The sequence below is a fragment of the Pinus tabuliformis genome, chromosome 7 (assembly GCF_031772625.1).
Source record: "Pinus tabuliformis cultivar Carrire ecotype Pingquan chromosome 7, CPIR1, whole genome shotgun sequence".
NCBI classification, from domain to species: Eukaryota; Viridiplantae; Streptophyta; class Pinopsida; order Pinales; family Pinaceae; genus Pinus; species Pinus tabuliformis.
In genome coordinates, this window is record NC_142293.1 from 798546494 (window position 1) to 798553752 (window position 7259).

Below are 7259 nucleotides of genomic sequence, written 5' to 3' on the forward strand. Positions count from 1 at the left end.
CCAACCAACATGTCATTATGCTTTTCTTGGACCAATTCTTCTCTCATTGAGAAATTGGGAATACATAGTTTATTGATCCTCAACAATAGCCCATCTTGCACCATAAACTCTATCCATGGATTGTTGTCGCTATTTAATAGATGTTTACATGTCAAGAAATCTTCTTTAAAATCACCATCATTGTCATATAATTCCTTCGAATAATCAAAGCCTAAAATTTTTATTTGACTTTCCTGCATGATTAATCATCTTCTACGCAAGGCATGAGCAACCTTATTTTCCTTCCCACTAATGTGCTTCAAAACAAAAGTGAAATTTTGAAATTGTAAGGCACAATTATCCTTGTATAACACAAACTCGCTAGGCATCAACTAATGCCTCCAATGCTTCAAATCTTGAACCACCACATAAAATTCTTTGTCGTAGGAAGAGTATTTATGTTTTCACTCATTTAACTTCTCCTGAAATATAAAATGGGCTTATCTTCTTAGATCAGTATAGCTCCAATGGCTATCCCACTAGCATCACATCTCACTTGAAAGGGCCGATTGAAGTCTAGCAACTTCAACACCTGCTTCTTAGTGATCTTCTTCTTCAATATTTGAATTTTTTTTTTCCATTAAAATGGCTGCCTATTCTTCTTGATTCTTTCAATGATAGGTGCACAAATGCCAGTAAAATTCCTAATAAATTTTCTATAGAAGCTCGCTAAGCCATCAAAACTTCTCACCTGAAAATTGTTCTTAGGTGAGGGCTAATTTACAATTGCCTTTATCTTCTCTAGATCCATTTTCAAGCCATCCTTAGAAATGAGAAAACCCAAGTATACAAATCTCACTCTTTATAAAATAACACTTCTTCATGTTAATTGTTGAGCCTCAAAATAATTGTTTCCCTAGAAACTCTTCTCATTCCTTTTCTTTTTTTTTTCCATAAGAAAGATGCATTCTCATCACCAATAACTGGTATATATTGTCTTGAGGAGAAAATTTAGTGATTTACATGTTATGATTTTATGTTTTGTTTTTTGAATAATTTTTTTTATATTATCTACGGAATGTAGCCTATTCTGTAGCTAATTAGTTGTTCTGCGGCTACCTTCATGCTCTGATAGGTTCCAGGTGTCTGAAGGAGAAACTAGCCACATGAGTAGCTTGGAAATCATCATGACATGGACCCTGTCCTATTCATTTAGCCCAGGTTGACAAAGAAGATGGCATAAGACTACGATCAATGGATAAGTCAAACAAAAAGAGACCGAAGGTAACAAGACTCTGTTTCGTGGTTAATTAATGCATTCCACAGTGATGGGGAGCGTTATTCAGAGCAACTACCTGTACCTACGGACTCCAATAGCCAATTGTACAAACAAATCCAACAGCCACCATGTCTTGGATTTATGTCTCTAGCAGCTGAGGAAGAAATTATGCATATCTGTCTTCTACGTGTTTGGTTGTAGCATGCTTTTCTCGACAAACAGTTATATGATTTTTCTTATAAATAATTGTGTAAAGGACCAAAGAAGTTAGTGGTAATAGTAATAGTTTTATTGTGAAATCGAAGTTCTAGACTCTATAATTTCTAGGCATTTTGTGTCCTTGTTTTAATATGAGAAGACCACATGTTCTTATGAACATCTGAAGAAGTTTTCTTGGAGTTGATTGAGCAAGCGTAGCCTAATCAGTTGTAGGGGGCCCCTGCACTAAATAAGGTTTCATTTAATTTTATTTTTCTTCTTGTTGTTAACTGTAAATTCATCATTTTCTTTCTAAAACAATGTTTATAATCATTTTCTTACTAACAATGTTTATAACACAATTTCCATCATTTTCTTATTAAAAGTGTTTATAATTTAGAGCAGTTTCCATTAGCTTGATCTCTTTTTAGTTTTTATTAGTAGTTTAGAAGATAGAACTCAATGGTGTAATCTTGTTTCTTCAATTAAAAGATAACCTTGTTTCAAAATGAGAGTAGGATTGAATAATGATAAGGATACACTATTGGATAGTTTACTTCATTCACTATTTTTCTAGTTTAAATTCTCAATTAAACTAATCATTGTCATTTAGTGTCTTTTCCATTTCATTTTTTAGTTTACTAACTCATGGTGTTAATGAATGTTTATGGAAAACCCTTCAAGTTGATAATTCATCCTTAACTAAGTGGTTGAACATTTCATCTATGCAATGAGTTATTTCTGAATCTCTGTATTTGCTTTTTCTTAGATTAATGAAGTACAGAATTACTCAAATGTCATCCCAAGGAGACTTTCTCCCGAAATTGAGAGGTAGAGTAACCAATTATTTCATTTAGTTTTATTTATGTAAATTAGTTAGACATATTGCAAATTTGACTTTTAGTTTTAATTCATGATTTGGAAATAATGGTAAAATAGGAATAGAAACTCTATTTTCATTTCTTTCTTAGCTTTGTTTCCATATCTTTCTTAGCTCTGTTTTCATTTTTAGATTTTGAGAAGTCTTTAATAAAGTTAGATTTATTTTTGATAATTTACATTATAAATCATTAGGAATTAAAATACCAAAACCCCCCCCAAAAAAACATAAAACATAAAAACAATGAAGTAAGAAGGGTTAGCTACACAAATAGTGCACTACACTTGATCAATGTACGACACCTAGATTGATAATTTATGTAGAGCAATTTAGGACACTAAATTGACCAAACATTTTGGTGCCATTGCAAGGGAAGTGTAACTAGGTAGCCTTATCTCTTACACTAAAAAAAAAAATCATATGCATAGAGAAGGAGACTCTAGGGGTAGATTTATAGCTAGGGGTAGTGGTTCAATTCCTACAACACCACCTACTCCACCAAGAACAAGGAAATATACACCTCCATCCCAAACTCATACTCCCGACCATAGGACACCTAAAATTCCAAAGGTAGAAATTCAATCAAAAGAATCTCCTACTTCATCTACCAAGTCAGTCCTAGAGGGGAAAAATCTTGAATCTCCAACAATAGGAATTGCCTTTTTCACCTCCACAGGAGAGCACATTTTCATTGAAGAATTAGGAATTCCTGGTGAGGAAGAAGAAGTAGAACCTCCCTCCCATATCCCATTAATAGAAGAACCAGAGGAGGAGAAAGTAACCTTGTAGGTTGAACCTTATACTGACAATGAGGAAACTATAATGGCAGAAGAAGGAGAAGATGGGGAATTCGGTCTGTTTGGATGGGGTAGAGGAAGAGGTAGAGGACACAATGAAGGATGTAAAGGAAATAATGGAGGAGGTAGAGGAAATAGGGAAATAGATAATTCTTTTGGATTCCCTATAGTGGATGAGGAAACAAATGCCACAATGAAACATATATCACCTTTTGTCCTCCCAAACTTCCATGGGTTAAAAAATGAGGATCGTGAAACATTCTTATTTGAGTTTGAAGTCTTGTGCAAAACCTATGACTATCTAGAAGACTCTCAAAAACTCATATTGTTTCCTTCAACACTAAAAGGAGCTGCTTTGAAGTCGTTCATAGGGTTAGTCACTTAGTCCATTAGAACATGGAATGACATGAAAAAAACTTTTTTGGATAGGTACTTGGATTATTGCATGCCTACCAATCACAAAGATGAAGTGTTCAAAATGATGCAGAGAGAGGATGAAAACTTAGAGGATTTGATTGAGAGATTCAACTATAATTTGAAAAGTACAAAGATGGACAATTTAGATGAAGATACCTTGAAAGATATTTTATTGAAATCCATTAGAGATGAGTGGATAGATACCCTTAACATGATGGGCAAGGGAGATATCTCTCAACTACCATTAAATGATATAGGAGAATTATGTGTTCATCCCTTAAGAGGGAAATATAAAACTACAAAAGGTCCAAGAGATCCTTCTCTTGCTAGAGTAAACAAATCTCCAACTGGATCTGTAAGTAGGGCAGAAATTGGTAATATTCTTGATGAATTTAAAACTGACTTCTAGGGAGTCTTAGTGAGAAAATAGACACCCTTAAATTACAAAACAAGCAGAAAATCGAGGCTGATGCTCTTATAGGACAAATTGACCTATTAATCAACTCAGAGGTGAAAGACAAGATGACTAAAGCAATGACCATAATTCCAGGCCCAGAATCCACAGTAACGCTCTCTATACACTAACAAACTGCTTTATAAAGCTTGTTACCAAGCATAAAGGAGCGTTTGTCACCCTGCTAACTCTTGTAGTTAGTTCAGGGTGAGCATTAGTGAACTTAAGTGATGTTCAAAGGGTCATACCAACGAATCTGCTAATAAATATCTAGATATTAAATCCCTAAATTTGTCCATGAAAAGCAAGGAAACTCCAAACTTAAAAATATTTGGAGAAATTCTATTCTGAGAATGAAGGCAAATGGGAAAAATCTTGCAAATAGGGAAAGTTCATAGTTTTTTCCCTAATGGACTCTAGATGGAGCTTGGCAGCCCTAATTCGATCGCTATATAAGTAATGAGAGGTCCATTGCAAAAGGGATCAGAGCATTTGGAAGGATAGCCCATAGAGATGTTGTGAACTGTCATATTCTTGAAGGAGCTAGCTGAAATAAGGAGAGAGAGAGATGAAGAAGGGGTAAGGAAGGCTGATACAATGGATTGTTGTAATCACTCTTCCATTCTAAATATAGAACTGTAGTTGTGTTCCCTACTCCAAACTGTCAATGATATTGTGCATTTATTTGTTCATTGTGATGCTTGTCGAGTTGAGTAGTTAAAGTTATACATTTATACATGTTTGTTACGGATTATTACATTTATTTTCAAAATCGTTTGTTGTGATTGGTTTACCTTGTCCTTTGTGTAGGAATTGTCTTGGAGCTGGCTTAGAAGGAGTACTTCTTGCCGCATGGAGATCCCCAAGCGAATCTAGAAGGAACCAAAGGTGATCCACTTTCCATACCCGCTCAATTTATGTTTGATAGATGAACATGTGTGTAACTAGTAGCTTTTGCAGATAATCTTACAGTCTATCGAAGGCCTCGGGAAGGCATTTGATGGTAGTTTTCATCCTTTGCATTCTACCCCATAGCAGAATTGGTGACTCCGCTGGGGACTATACATCTAGTTCCTGGTTACCTAGACTCCTCTCATATCTTCTTTTTCTTCTATGAGCTTCCCGCTTCTTCAAATCCTTTTCTGATCCACCATCTATCTTGTTGCATCCTACAAATTTGCATTCTCCTCAAAAACTAATCCTCAAAGCCCTCTTTTTGAGCTATTTCCCTCACTAACGCAGGCTGCTAGTCTACATAGAGCTTTATAAAGCTCTTTCACTATGCACAGGGAGCGTTAGTGGCCAAACTAACTCTCTGTTTACAAAGAAACAGAGTGTCAGTCTCCCATTTCCATGTTCTTCAGAATATTTTGTGAACCAAAAGGGGGGGAACTTGTCTCAGGGGCTAAAGTAAGATCTGCAACAGTATCATGTTAACAAATTTGGTGTCTTGAAAATTTATTTTTAAGAAAATGTTTTAGTTTTTCTCTCTTAAAAGACATTTTTTTTTTAGGAAAAGCTAATAAACTATATATCTCCTTCTGTCGAAATAGTTGTAGGCTGCTTCATTTTGGTTTTCAGTAGTTGTTAGGGAATATTGAGAAAAGAAACTTTCAATTATGCAAGTTTTGAATGGATTTAGATGCACTGACGAATCCATGAATTTTTGAAATGATAGTGTGTAGAATAAGACTTGTTTGCATAAGAAATTCGAAAAATTGAGTCGAGGGTCTCACCATATTCATACGCCAACACCCCTACCGAAGACAAATAAGCAAGTACACTATGTCCCCCTGGTAATGTCTGTGATTTGAGGTATCTCTAGTGACCAAACCTTCTAGGTACTTACACAAGGTGACTAGGACGAGATGTCCTGGTACCTAAAATGGACGGATCTACTTTGTCTTTAGTTTTTTGGAGGGTGCTCATCTTCACGAGAGTACTTGGCCCCTCAATCTAAGGTTCAGGCGAACCTCAAAATTAACCGTAACCATACATTTGGCCATCCTTCTCTATTATTCATTGAGAAACTGGGTTTCATCTCCAGTAATCGTTGCTTATTAGATGAGGTATTTTCCCTCTATTTGTTGATTGACATATTTAGTGTATTTTTTCTTTTTAGGTACCTGAGTGCTATCGTTTTTGAGACTTTAAATAGTATCACATTAAAATCTATTTGATAAAACTTAACAGTCATTATGGCTACATCCAGCCCTCATCGTCAATCTAGAAGATTGTTAGGACTTCCTCCACTCACTGTGGAGGATCTGCCGAGTTCCATTGACTCGGATTCCTCATCTTCGAGCGATCGGTCTCCTAAATTGCACACGGGATCTACGTGGACGATCGATGACTCTAGTTTTCTAGAGGATTTCTTTACAGAAGGATTTCTTCCTCATTTTAACACTCCACTTATAGATCTGTCAGAACCTATCATTACTCCTGCGGTACCTGTACTTCCTTCTTCAGTAGGTGGAACTTTCCCATCTATCCAGTTGACACCTCAAGGGTTGTGGAATTATAGAGACATTGTTGGTCCTCTACCACTTCCCCAGTCGACGGTCATCATAACACTGGTAATGTGGAATCTCGTTATCCCATTTGTCCGAGGTATTGCAACTCACATAACACCCTCTATAAGTGGAACCTAGCAGATGCCAGGTTGCACTCCTATGGTGCCACAAAGCATACCTTCGACTAGTGCCACATATAGTGCTCCATATAACACTCAATGCGGCACTATGGGTGCAGTTCCAGTTCACCAACACCAAGGTCGACCGCCAATGTATAGTTCCAACCCCTATATTCAAATATCTGGGGTGGTTCCCAATATGCACATGCCAGCAGGGAATGTCACAGTTCCCCCACCATTCTCAGGCATGGATGGATAGGCATTGATTGACATGAGTGTTCCCTCTATCAATCAAACCCATATGGTTAGTTCTCTGTCAGTTGGGAATCCACAAGGGATTCCCACCCAATCCATGGGGTCACCCTACTCACAAGCTCAGATGAGTCAAGGGGGCACCGCTTATACTGGGGGAAACGTCATACCCCAGTATCAAAATCCTCATGGAAATCCAATCTACAACACCATACCGCAAAGCAACTACTACACCACGTAGCCCATGTACACCATGGGGAACCAAACGATTGGAGGAGCACAGAGCTCCTCAGGTCATCCGTCATCACCATGGTCCAAGTTAGGGGCACCCAACAATTTTCCTTTTTTGGCAACATTGGATATTCCTGACT